The sequence below is a fragment of the Saccopteryx bilineata genome, chromosome 3 (genome assembly GCF_036850765.1).
Source record: "Saccopteryx bilineata isolate mSacBil1 chromosome 3, mSacBil1_pri_phased_curated, whole genome shotgun sequence".
Lineage (NCBI taxonomy): Eukaryota > Metazoa > Chordata > Mammalia > Chiroptera > Emballonuridae > Saccopteryx > Saccopteryx bilineata.
This window is the reverse complement of record NC_089492.1, coordinates 268,772,911-268,786,748: the sequence shown is the minus strand read 5'-3', so window position 1 is coordinate 268,786,748 and position 13,838 is coordinate 268,772,911. Positions and strand designations below refer to the sequence as shown.

The window sequence follows — 13,838 nt, the reverse complement described above, 5'->3', positions numbered from 1 at the left end:
ATGTACAGTAAGCAGAATAGCCCCACAGCTGCAGGTGGCTAATGCTTCCAAGTCTAACATTTGGTGATCACAGAGATTCGGTCATTCTGGGCCTTCACTTCTGTTCCTCCTGCACGACTTCTCTGCCCAGTGTCCTTGCTGTGCTTGGCTCCTATGGCCTCTTGTCCCTGCTCACAGCTTTCTCTGGGTTGCTCTCTTACTCCCCGAGAGAGGATCTACTTGGTTTAGTGAATCTGATTCTTGGAGGGCAGTTTCCAGCTGAACTACTTTATGGGCCTCTGGCCAACTGAGTGAGGGCCAGGCCCACCTCTGGGAGAGTAGGTAGCAGAGCAATTGGGTCACTTGGTTCAGAGTACAGTGACTTAAATAACCAGTGGAAAAGGACTATGGGCAAGGCAGGCACTTAGAATATAAAGCTGCATGGAATGCAGACCCTGATTTCAGCCACTTCCATGAAGCTGGGAACAGGGTCTTTTCATCTCTTTGCCCCTTGCCCAACACAGGGCTGGCAGAATTGAGTTGCAGGGACTGTGTGGATGGGTAAGTGAATGAAGTCAGCCAAGGAGCCTCGGGGCTCTTATGAAGGCTGTGACTGGGCAGCGGCACCTGTGATTCCTGTGTCCTTGTCCAAGGCACTCCAGGATCACCATCAGGTGGAACCTCCCTGTTTCTATGACTGTGGGCTTGGGTCTCTTTTCACATGCTTCTCTGTGTCCTGGAGATGCCTAGAACATCTGGTGGCCATCCCTGTCACTCCAGACTCCGGGGTGTGAGCACACAGCCTCTCTGCCTGCAGGTCTGACTGTATATCCCTGGAACTTACAGCCTCTCTCCCTTGCTCCCTTGCTGCCTGGGTGTCCTGTTTCCGGCCTCCATGGGTGGCCCTGCCTGACCCTGTCCTGGCCTGAGGGGTGGGGTGGGGGGATGGGAGGGGTGTGCACAGTGCAGCCCTTGTTCAGGGGATCAGGGTGGGACCAATGCCTGCTCTTGTGTTTCCAGCCCCTGGCTTGAGTCTTGGCAGGACAGAGGGGAACTGCCTCTCTGCCTGCGGCATCATCTCAACATTCGTCCTGCTGGCAGAGCAGGCCCAGAGCCACTATGGAAGGGGACCAAGAAAGCCTTTAGCAGAGTTCTCCTTCCAGGCTATTACTGATCGCTCTGCCACTGTCTCTTCCATCTCACAGCAGAGGCCTGGGCCACCATGAAGACAGGGCTGTGGCTGGTATGGCTCTGGCCAGAGGCTGGTCCCAGCCACTCAGTGAGGGGGTGGAGCTCAGCAAGGGGTGGAGCACAGTGAGGGGTGGGAGTGCAGTGAGGGGGTGGGCTTAGTGAGGGGAATAATAGCTCAGGGAAGGAATAGGAGCTGGGAGTAAGCCCCTGGAAGCCAGTGAGAAGGGGGTCAGGACTAGGGACATGGAGGAAGAGGGAGCTTTTCTCAGGTTTTCTTATTTCCCAGGAGTTTCCACCCACCTCTGACGTCCTGAGGGCCGGAGGCAGCTTCCAGAAAGGCATTTGGAATCCTGGGATCTGAAGGATGCTCTATTCCTTGGCAAGCCTCCAGGACTAGGAGGGGGAGGAAAAGATGAGAAGTGGGACCACACCTCAGTTTCCTTTTTCTTTTAATTTTTTTAAAAAATTATTAATTTTAGAGGCCCTGGCCAGTTGGCTCAGTGGTAGAGCGTCGGCCTGGCGTGCAGGAGTCCCGGGTTCGATTCCCGGCCAGGGCACACAGGAGAAGCGCCCATCTGCTTCTCTACCCCTCCCCCTCTCCTTCCTCTGTCTCTCTCTTCCCCTCCCGCAGCCAAGGCTCCATTGGAGCAAAGTTGGCCCAGGCGCTGAGGATGGCTCTATGGCCTCTGCCTCAGGCGCTAGAATGGCTCTGGTTGCAACAGAGCGACGCCCCTGGTGGGCAGAGCATCGCCCCCTGGTGGGCATGCCGGGTGGATCCTGGTTGGGCGCATGCGGGAGTCTGTCTGACTGCCTCCCCATTTCCAACTTCAGAAAAATACAAAAAGAAATTATTAATTTTAGAGAGGAAGGGGGACATTAATTTGTTGTTTCACTTAGTTGCGCATTCACTGGTTGATTCTTGTGTGGGCCCTGACTGGGGATCAAACTCACAACCTTGGCAAATGGGGACAATGCTCTAGTCAACAGAGCTACCTGGCCAGGCCACACCTCAGATTCTGTAGACTTCTCCCCTTCATTGAACTCCCTCCCTCTTGCCTGCTCACCAGCTCCCTCCTCATCACTGAGTCCCCATCTCTTTTACAGAAGACCTCCCCCTGGATTGAGCCCATCCCAATCCCTAGAGAGTTCCTACTCTGAGTCTCTATCCCCTTACCAAGTCCAGGTACCCCTCACAGAGCCCTCAGGCCACCTTCACACTTGCAGGGAGGTCAGTCTTGACCCTGGACCTATCCACTCAGGCTGACACAAGGCAGTATTGCCCAAAGAACTGCAGGTGCTACCTGACCTGGTGGTGGCGCAGTGGATAGAGTGTCGGACTGGGATGCAGAAGGACCCAGGTTCGAGACCCTGAGGTCGCTAGCTTGAGTGCGGGCTCATCTGGTTTGAGCTCACCAGCTTGGACCCAGGGTCGCTGGCTCCAGCAAGGGGTTTCTCAGCCTGCTGAAGGCCTGCGGTCAAGGCACATGTGAGAAAGCAATCGATGAACAACTAAGGTGTTGCAACGCGCAATGAAAAACTAATGACTGATGCTTCTCATCTCTCTCTGTTACTGTCTGTCTGTCCCTGTCTATCCCTCTCTCTGACTCACTCTGTCTCTGTAAAAAATAAATAAATAAATAAAATTAAAAAAAAAAAAAGAACTGCAGGCTCTGCTAATGAGAGAGGAGGTGCTGATTTGTATTTATTTGCATTGGACATTTAATATTCAAATACCCTAGCTTGGGCTGGTAAGAAATGGCTGCTATTATGCATGTTATTTGCATACTTCCTTTTTAGTGAGAAAACACCCAGACCCTCCCCTGTCCCTAGCTTCCATGTTCTGAGCCTGAGTTGGGCTCTGCTTAGAGGGTACAACAATGCAGAATGTTAAATAGGAGCTACTTTCAGTTGCATAGAGTATTGTCTGGATATACCAAGGTTGTGGGTTCAATCCTTTGTCAGGGCACATCCAAGAATCAACCAATGAACCTGACCAGGCGGTGGTGCAATGAATAGAGCATCGGACTGGGGTGTGGAGGACCCAGGTTCGAAACCCTGAGGTTGCCAGCTTGAGCACGGCTTACTTGGTTTGAGCAAAGCTCACCAGCTTGAACCCAAGGTTACTGGCTTGAGCAAGGGGTCAGTCAGTCTGCTGTAGCCATCCAGTAAAGGCACATATGAGAAAGCAATCAATGAACAACTAAGGAGGCACAACAAAGAATTGATGCTTCTCATCTCTCTCCCTTCCTGTCTGTCTGTCCCTATCTGTCCCTCTCTCTGACTCTCTCTCTGTCTCTGTCAAAAAAAGAAAAGAATCAATCAATCAATCAATGTATAAATAATGAAACAAATTAACAATGTTTCCCTCTCTCTCTAAAAAAAAATCAATAAATTTTAAAATGTTTGAATAGGAGCTACTTTGTGTACTAGACCCCAGAAGTATGCTGAGGTCGGGCTTGAGATGGGAGAAGAGGCAAGGAGCCCTCTCCACTTCCTGAAGGAAGCCAGGATCTAGAATAGGGAGTAGAGTGAAAGGGGGAAAGGTTCTTTGAATGTTAAAAACTAAAGTAGTTCTTAGGGATTTCTTAGACTCTACCCAGTGGCTACACAAGATACACATACTACCCCTTTTTCTGCCCATGACAGACATGATTTTTTTTTTCATGACAAACATGATTAATTGACCATGGCACTCTGGGTCTAGAATCACTTCATCTGAGGCAGCAGTTGGCATGTAAAATTAAATCTATTTGTCTTCCCTGATTAGTTTAATCCTTTCCTTTCCAGACAGGGAAGTGAGGTCTAGAGAGGATGTAGAAAATGCAGATTATATCCCCCCCCAACACTACCAGCCCAGCCTGGATGCACAGGGGCGCACCCGGAGGGTGAGGATGGTCAGTTCTACTCTATGTAAGAAAATCATTACAAAAAGGTCCTTCTGCCCTGGCCAAATAGCTCACTTGGTTGGAGCATTGTCCTGGAGTGCAGAGGTTGCCAGTTCAATTCCCCAGTCAGGGCACACACAGGAGCAGCTCGATGTTCCTGTCTCTCTCTCTCTCTCTCCCTGCCTCTCTCTCAAAAATAAATAAATAAAAATTTTAAAAATGATTTGTCTGGGTTTAATTATTGATTGGTTTTAGAGAGACAGAAAGAGGAAGGGAGAGAGAGAGAAGCATTTATTTGTTGTTCCATTTAGTTTTGTACTCATTGGCTGCTTCCTGTATGCGCCCTGACGGGATCAGAGCACACACCTTAGCGTCCCGGAACAGTGCTCTAATTGATTGAGCTAACCTGCCAGGGTCTACAGGTGGGTTTTTTTTGTTTGTTTGTTTTTTAATTGTATTTTTTCTGAAGTGAGAAGTGGGGAGGCTGAGAGACAGACTCCCACATGATCCTGACCTGGATCCACCCAGCATGCCCACCAGGGGATGATGCTTAGCCCATCTGGGCCATTGCTCCATTCCAACCAGAGCCATTCTAGCACCTGAGGGGGAGGCCATGGAGCCGTCCTCAGCGCCTGAGGCCAACTTTGCTCCAATGGAACCTCGGCTGCAGGAGGGGAAGAGAGAGACAGAGAGAAAGGAGAGGGGGAAGGGTGGAGAAGCAAATGGGCGCTTCTCCTGTGTGCCTTGGCTGGGAATCGAACCCAGGACTTCCACACACCGGGCTGACGTTCTACCACTGAGCTTGCCGGCCAGGGCCTCAGGTGGTTTTTATCTATGACTTTGTGCTTTTCTGAATTTCCCATCTTCTCTTTGAGCATGAATTTATTTATTTATTTTTTAATTCATTTATAGAGAGGAGAGAGAGAGAGAGAAAGGGGGAGGAGCTGGAAGCATCAACTCCCATATGTACCTTGACCAGGCAAGCCCAGGGTTTCGAACCAGCAACCTCAGCATTTCCAGGTCGACGCTTTATCCACTGCCCACCACAGGTCAGGCTGAGCATGAATTTATTTTGTAATCATAAATCCCTCAGTAATAACCCTAGCTTTTTGCTTTTGGGTTCTGGCAGAGTAGAGGCCCAGATGGTGAGTAGCCTCCCGTACCACGTTTGGCTTATCTGGCCCACAAGCCCAGTGTGGCCCTTGCCAGTTAGTGCTGCTGCTTTTATTCCTGCTTGGTGCTAGCTCTGTTCTCACCATGTCCTTCCACTGGCTGATTGACTCCCGCTGAAGCCTCCCTCGGCCAGGAGATCCACAGGGCCTGCTGGTGACTGGGTCATAGATCACCGACCAGTCTGGGGTGCTGGCAGTTTGTACACCCACCTCAAAATCACAGATTCTGCTAGCTATATTCTGTACTCCAAAGAGGGTGCAACCAAGGGGAACTTGCCTTTACCGCTGAAGATCATGACATGTTCGCCTGACCTGTGGTGGCGCAGTGGATAAAGCATCAACCTGGAAATGCTGAGGTCACCGGTTCGAAACCCTGGGCTTGCCTGGTCAAGGCACATATGGGAGTTGATGCTTCCAGCTCCTCCCCCCTTCTGTCTCTCCTCTCTCTCTCTCTCTGTCCCTCTCTTTGTCTCTCCCTCTCCTCTCTATAATGAATAAATAAAAAAAAATAATAAAAAAAAATAAAAATTTTTTTTAAAAAAAAAAAAAAAAAAAAAAGATCATGACATGTTCAAGATGTGTTTTGAAGCAAGGGAACTGGGAGGACACCTGACCAACTCGTGATCCTAGACCTGAGGCATGGAGTAGAGGCAAAACATTATGAAGAGATTGCAAAAGTTAAGAAGCTCAAACCTTTAGATGCCTAGACACCTTATGATGCCTAGAAGACCTTTCAGAATCTGTTGTTAGTAATGTTGTTACGTGATCTGGCGGGATAGCTTGTTTGGTTAGGCCATCAGCCTGAAGTGCAGAGGCTGCAGGTCCCACCCCCGGTCAGGACACATACAGGAATCAGTCATGTCCCTGTCTTTCTCTTTCTCCCTCTCTAAAATCAATAAAGTAAACATTTAAAAATGTACTTTATAATAACAAAAATAATTTTGCCTACATGAAAAAGTGAGAAGAGGAGATGCGTGATACCAATGAATCAACAAACACTCGGGGCCTGTAGTCAGCATCTTTTTAATGTCTGGCATCATTGAGCTAACCACGTGGTGGGTCTACCTTCGTGGCTTCTTCAAGGCCAAGAAGTTGATTGGGTGGTGAAGCCTGCTCTTTTCCCACCTTGCATCTCAGCCAGCAGAACATCGCTGGCATGTGCCTGGCCTAAGGCATCCTACTAACAGCACCGCCAACTTTCTTGCCAGTACTAATCTCTCTTGGCGTGGGAGGAAATGGGTTACCCACCTACCTACACCCAACAAGTGGTTGAGGAACTTCTTTTTAACTTCATAGGATTTGGACTGTTTTTTGCAACAATAAGACTATCATTAGAGTTATCTATCTCACACACACACACACACATACAAAATAAGGCTTACCTAGATAATGCCAGAGCCAGCATTTGTACTGGGTTTCCTTGTGTGGTCTGTTTGAACCGTGTTTTCTTTCCTTCTCCCCCTTGCTCTCCAGCTTGGGCTTCCACGATACTTCCTTTACCAGGATTTGTATGACCGTGTGGAAGTTCCTTCATCCTCATTGTCCTCTTTGGATGTCTTTGTGAAAACACCCTTAATTTTATCTTAGCCCTCACATGAAATGTCTAGGTAGGTAGCTTCTGATCATACCCTTCCATAATCTTATGTATCTTAAAAAGGTGATGGAGCCTGACCTGTGGTGGCGCAGTGGATAAAGCGTCGACCTGGAAATGCTAGGTCACCGGTTCGAAACCCTGGGCTTGCCTGGTCAGGGCACATATGGGAGTTGATGCTTCCAGCTCCTCCCCCCTGTCTCTGTCTCTCTCCCTCTCTCTCTCCTCTCTAAAGTGAATAAATAAAATTATTAAAAAAAAAAAAAAAAAAAGGTGATGGATATGGCACCTAATAGAAATTAGCTTTATTTATTTATTTTAGCAGGAGAGAGAGGGAGGAGATACAGGAACAAAGGAAATGTTACTATATGTACCCTGACAGGGGATTGAACCAGCAACCTCTGTGCTTCGGAACAATGCTCTAACCAACCGAGCTATCTGGCCAGGGCAGAAATGAGCTTTGAAAAAAAAAAAAGAGTTTATGACCATTCCACGCAGAAAGCGCTCAATCTCATCTGATATCAGGGGGGAAAAATGAGTTTTGAGCTATATATAATGCTTAAAGAAAATTTCATTTAGAGAATTAAAATGTTTGTGGTCAACTACTTAAAAAACAACAACAAATAAAAACCTAAAATAATGTTAGCTTTTTTACTTTTAACACTATGTGGTACCTGCTTTAGGTATTAAATCAACCCTGACAACCATTCTGGGAGGGGTGTGGCATTATTGTTATTCCCATTTTTTAAATTTGTTATTGATTGATATTTTTCAGCTTATTTGAAAAAAAATCAATTGATTTCAGTGAGAGAAAAAGGTGGAGACAGAGAGAGAGAGAGAGAGAGAGAGAGAGAGGTACATCAAGCTATTCCTATTCGTGCCCTGACTGGGGATTGAACCATTAATCTCTTCACATTGGGACAACTCTCTAACCCAGGGGTAGTCAACCTTTTTATACCTACCACCCACTTTTGTATCTCTTGTTAGTAGTAAAATTTTCTAACCGCCCACCGGTTACACAGTAATGGTGATTTATAAAGTATGGAAGTAACTTTACTTTATAATATTTATAAAGCAGAGTTACAGCAAGTTAAAGCATATAATAATAATTATTTATCAAGTAGTTTATGTCAGATTTTTGCTGTTTGGCAGAATAAATCTTTTTTTTTTTTTTTTTTTGTATTTTTCTGAAGCTGGAAACGGGGAGGCAGACAGACTCCCGCATGCGCCTGACCGGGTTCCACCCGGCATGCCCACCAGGGGGCGATGCTCTGCCCATCTAGGGCATCGCTCTGTTGCAACCAGAGCCATTCTAGCGCCTGAGGCAGAGGCCACAGAGCCATCCTCAGTGCCCGGGCAAACTTTGCTTCAATGGAGCCTTGGCTGCAGGAAGGGAAGAGAGAGACAGAGAGGAAGGAGAGGGGGAGGGGTGGAGAAGCAGATGGGCGCTTCTCCTGTGTGCCCTGGCCGGGAATCGAACCCGGGACTTCTGCACGCCAGGCCGACGCTCTACCACTGAGCCAACCGGCCATGGCCAGAATAAATCTTTATAGAACAACTTACTATAGTTAAATCTATCTTTTTATTTATACTTTGGTTGCTCTGCTACCGCCCACCATGAAAGCTGGAACGCCCACTAGTGGGCGGTAGGGACCAGGTTGACTACCATTGCTCTAACCAATGGAGACATTTGGGTGGGGCTGTTATTGATTGATTTTAGAGAGACAGAGAGAGAAAGAGAGAGAAAAGCATTCATTTGATTCATTTGTTGTTTTAGTTGTGCATTCATTGATTGCTTCCCGCATGTGCCCTAATTGGGGATCGAACTCACAACCTTGGCATTTCAGGAGGACGCTCTAACAGATTTACCTAACCAGCCAAGTCCTGTTATTCCTTTTTTTTTTTTTGTAACAGATACAGAGAGAGACACAGAAAGAGGGACAGATAGGGACAGACAGGAAGGGAGAGAGATGAGAAACATCAATTCTTCGTTGTGGCTCCTTAGTTGTTCATTGATTGCTTTCTCATATATGCCTTGACCCAGGGGGCTACAGCAGACCGAGTGACCCCTTGCTCAAGCCAGCGACCTTGGGCTCAAGCTGATGAGCCTTGCTCAAACCAGATGAGCCTCATGCTCAAGCTGGCGACCTCGGGGTTTCGAACCTGGATCCTCCACGTCCCAGTCCGATGCTCTATGCATTGCACCACTGCCTGGTCAGGCTTGTTATTCCTATTTTTAAGAAGAAAAAACAAGACTTAGGGAAGTCCAGAAATTTGTCCCAACTTCACAAGGCAAATGGCACAGTTATGACTCTAACCGCATTATATATAATTAAATCAATCAAAAGTTACTATCAAGGATGGTCTGGGTCTACAGAAGAATGCTGCTCTGTATGTGCTTCTATATAATATATAGTGGTACCTTGAGATACGAACAGACCAACATACTCTTTTAAGATACAAGTTGTGACTCAGTCCTTATTTTTGTTCGAGATCAAAGTGATATTCCGAGATACGAGTTGTGATTCAGGAAGCTGCCGCTAGTTGGCGTGTTGGCACACAGGTCTAGTATCTGCAGTTTGATATATGAGTTGACTGACTTACAAGCTCGGTTACAGAACGAATTAAATTCATACCTCAGGGTAGCATGTACCACGGTATGTGGAAAGCCCTGTTTGGGAGGGGGATGTATCGCTTCTCAGCCTTTTGGCTAAGATCAGGTGTGGGAGGAGGGATGTGACTTGCCCACTGTCACACTGGATGTCGTGTGAGAAGACAGCCTGGGCCTCAGAGGAGGCTGCTGAGCAGTCTGGGGAGAGAGCAGAGGTCTGGCATGATCACCCCGCACTACCACCGCCTCTCCCCAGGACCTGGACGCCTCCCTCTGCTCAGGACAATGGGAACACTGTGCCCCAGCAGCATGCAGGATGGCAGGCTACCTCCTGCCAAGGCCCCTGCTAGTCCTCTCAGTGTGGAGGGGACAGGAGAGGATGAAACAGCCGAAGAAGGCAGTAGGGGCAGCTCATAGCTAAGTCAACAACAGCAGGGGCAGGGCAGGGGATGGGGAAGGAGAGTGCCTCCTCCATTGGGACTTTGGGAAGGGACCATTATGGCAGCAGCTTGGGCCAAGTGCTTCCCTCCACCCAGCTTTTGCCGTCATCACAAACTGGTATGCCTAAGTCCCTCAGTCCCTTTGTCCACTGTCCCCAAACATCACCTCTCCTGTGTCCCCAAAGCATGGGATGTGGACACCCGCAGACCAGCTCCCAAATCCCCTTGACCTTGCCCAGTCCACTTCGTCTCTCTGAGTTTCCTCACCTGTGAAATAGAGGTGACAAACTGTACTTTTCAGGGCTGTTCTGAGCATTAAAGGCAATCCCAGCAGCAAAGGATCCCAGCTGGAGTGGGTGAAGCAGCCCAGCAAAATCTGGTTGTTACTATGAAAGGGCTCTCCTCTCCCAGCCTGTCTCATTCACACAGCTGGTAGCGTGAGGACTGGCCCAGAGAGCTTGTGTGTGGGGGGGAGGAGCCCTCTTCCTTCCTACCCCTTCCAACTGGGTATCAAGATCTGAGACCAGATGTGTGGCGAGTGACTCAGCCCTTTCCTGCCTGGAAACTCCTCCCTGCCTGCTTCACCAGGCTGGGCCAGGGAGGGTGAGACAGCAGATTGGCGGTGGGGGTGGCTGGTCCTGACAACCTCTGGGGAATGGAAGAGACTGGGTGGGGGAGGGGAGGGAAAAGAGGAATGAGGATAAGCTGGGTTGGCTTGCAAGATGGGAATGGCACTGAGAATGAGACAGAAGCTGTCCTTGAGTCAATTTGTAGTCACTGCCTCAACCTAAAATGCTCAACGGCTCACCCCTCCTCCTCCCACCTGCTTGCATCCCTCCCCCAGTATTTCCAGGTCAGCCCAAACCCATTTGCTCTCCTTCCTAGGCCCACATCCCCTTACCTTTGGACTGCTCCCTGTTTTCTCCTCTTCCCAGCCCACACCCCCACTTATTCACCTCCCACTCTGCAAGTCTTGTTACTGACTCCCAGGAAGGTTGCCTCTTAGTTGCCAAATCCCGCACCCATCCCAACTTGAGCTCTCAGGGATAATAGGCACGGCTGCCCAGACCCGTCCCGGAGCTCTTTTCTTCACTTCAAACACCATCTTCTGCTTTTCCTTCTTCTCTCTCTCTCTTTTTTTTTTTTTTTACAGAGACAGAGAGAGTCAGAGAGAGGGATAGATAGGGACAGACAGACAGGAATGGAGAGAGATGAGAAGCATCAATCATCAGTTTTTCGTTGCGACACCTTAGTTGTTCATTGATTGCTTTCTTTTTTTTTTTTTTTGCATTTTTCTGAAGCTGGAAACAGGGAGAGACAGTCAGACAGACTCCCGCATGCGCCCGACTGGGATCCACCCGGCACGCCCACCAGGGGGCGACGCTCTGCCCACCAGGGGGCGATGCTCTGCCCATCCTGGGCGTCGCCATGTTGCGACCAGAGCCACTCTAGCGCCTGAGGCAGAGGCCACAGAGCCATCCCCAGCGCCCGGGCCATCTTTGCTCCAATGGAACCCCGGCTGCGGGAGGGGAAGAGAGAGACAGAGAGGAAGGCGCGGCGGAGGGGTGGAGAAGCAAATGGGCGCTTCTCCTGTGTGCCCTGGCCGGGAATCGAACCCGGGTCCTCCGCACACTAGGCCGACGCTCTACCGCTGAGCCAACCGGCCAGGGCCTTGATTGCTTTCTCATATGTGCCTTCAGCAGACCGAGTAACCCCTTGCTTGAGTCAGCGACCTTGGGTCCAAGCTGGTGAGCTTTTGCTCAAACCAGATGAGCCCGTACTCAAGCTGGCAACCTTGGGGTCTCGAACCTGCGTCTTCCACATCATCCTAGTCCAACGCTCTATCCACTGCGTCACCACCTGGTCAGGCTCTGCTTCTCCTTCTATGTCTTGGAAAACTAGCTCCTCCTCTGAGCTCTGCTTCCTCTCTCCTCCTTAAAGGTCTGTGTTCCGTAAGCTCAGTCCTTTCTAGTCTACTGTATGGGGAAGGGATTATGGGAATGGACTTTTACATCATATCGACCTGACTGTCGTTTACTAGCTGTGTTACTTAGGATAACTTAATTTACTTCTCTGAGCCTCAACTTCCTCCTCCATTGAATGGGTTGATATTAGGTACCTCCTGGTGATCGGATGGGAAAATGCACATAAAATATTCAGCACTTGGGTCTGGCACATGGTAAATTGCTGTTAATATCCTTTCTTTCTGGTCAGTGTTCCTCCCCACCCCCACCCCACCCCACCCCCAACTCCTACCTATTAGGCATGTCCAACTGGATATCCTCATGGCACCCCAGATGCCAAATGGCCAAAAGCAAAACCCCATCCCTTCTCTTTCCTCCCAAACACGAGTTTCTCTTCTTGATGCCCCTGTTTCTTTCACTGCCCCACCGTCCTCCACCAGGCCCAGGCCCACAGATGTCCAGTCGTTCCACAAGTATTTACTGAGGATGCAAAGCAATGTGCAGGGAAGACAGAGTTGAAAAATCATTGTCTTTGCCCTTGAGGAACTTACAAGTCTTGTGAGGGAGACAGACAAACACTTAAATGTAATAAGATAATTGCTCTATTAGAGGTTTGTACGGAGGAAGCCAACCCAGGAAGCTTTCCTAGAGAAAGTAGCATTTGAGTTGGCACTTGTTGGCTGAGCAGGAGCTTAAAGTGTAAACGAGTCAGGCAAAGCTGCGGGCATAGGTGTGGCACTGTGAGGTCAGAGAGGGCAGAGACTGGCCTGGTCTTTAGAACTAGATCACCTTGGGTTTTAGACAGCTCCCCTGGGGCAGCATGGAAGACTGCGGGGAGGGGGTGAAAGTAAGGCACCAGGGAGACCCAGGGGGAGGATTAGGGCCCAAAATTGTTCTCCTGCTTTGCTGCACACAGGCTGGGCAAACTTGGGAAAGTCACTCAGCCTCACTGAACTTCCATCCCTCATCTGTCAAATGGAGATAATAATAATAGGCATGGTGTGGGGGGAAGTGGGGGAGGGCTGAATGAGCTAATGGAAGGGAAAGTACTGGACAAATGCAAGCTGTTGTTATTGCAGACAATTAGCCTGGATGGTGTGTTCTAGCTGCAGCCCCACCTCAAAAATGGCCTCCTTGGGTCTCTTCTGAGCTGGGTCCACATCCTCCCTGGCGGCAGTGGGGGTGGGGGTGCAGGATGCAGGGAAGGATGCCTGACTCTGGACCCTGGCTCACTGGCTGTGTGATCTGGAACCAGTGTGGTCCCCACTTTGAGCCTCATTTCTCCAGCTGCAAAAATAGAGTTGAGAATCCAGCCTATATGGCTACTGGGAGGATTATGAGACACCTGGTAGGTGATCATTAACTATAAACAGTTCCCACTCTCCTGCTCTCTGGTCTCCTCTTTCAGGGCCTGGCACTAAGCTGAGCTGAGTGGGAAACAGTCAATATTTAATAACAGATTGGCTGAGAGCTTCTGACTGAAGGGACATGTGAAGGGGCCAGAGGACACCTGCTCCCCCAGCAGAATCTGCTAGACTCCAGGGGCACCACAGGCAGATCCTTAGGGAACTTTTGCCTTTAGTGACTTCCTGGGAAAACCCAGCCAGCAGGGGCTCTCCCAGGGTCCTCCAGCCTCCCAACATGTCTCTCCCATCTTCCCTTATTCTGTTATTCATGGGCATAGTAAATGGATGAGTATCCCATTCAACAACCATTCACTGACCCTCTTCCCACTGTACCAAACCTGTGCCAGCACCGCAGCGTCGGAGTTGAAGGAGGCCAGTCCCTAGTCTCAGGCTGTCTGCTGTAGCTGCTGCGAGAGTGATGGAAACGGATGCTATAATGTGATTGTATATGGCTCGGCCAAGGACCGATCTGTGAGAAAACCAGATCTTGAGGAAGGTATTAACTTTTGTGGGCCTCCACTTAACTATCTGTCAAATGGGGACAATACTTACCTATTTAGGGCTATTGTAAGGAGTAAGGGAGGCAATTATGTAATGTA

General features: G+C 49.2%; 1 non-coding gene and 1 pseudogene across 1 annotated transcript; one reads left to right on the top strand and one right to left on the bottom strand.

Moving 5' to 3' along the window:
* On the top strand, positions 1-6,334 carry LOC136330062 (transmembrane emp24 domain-containing protein 10-like; annotated as a pseudogene).
* Positions 6,335-11,464: 5,130 nt separating this feature from the next.
* TRNAT-AGU (transfer RNA threonine (anticodon AGU)) lies at positions 11,465-11,540 on the bottom strand. The gene has a single exon. It is a non-coding gene; the product is annotated as a tRNA-Thr (tRNA).
* Positions 11,541-13,838: the final 2,298 nt, after the last annotated feature.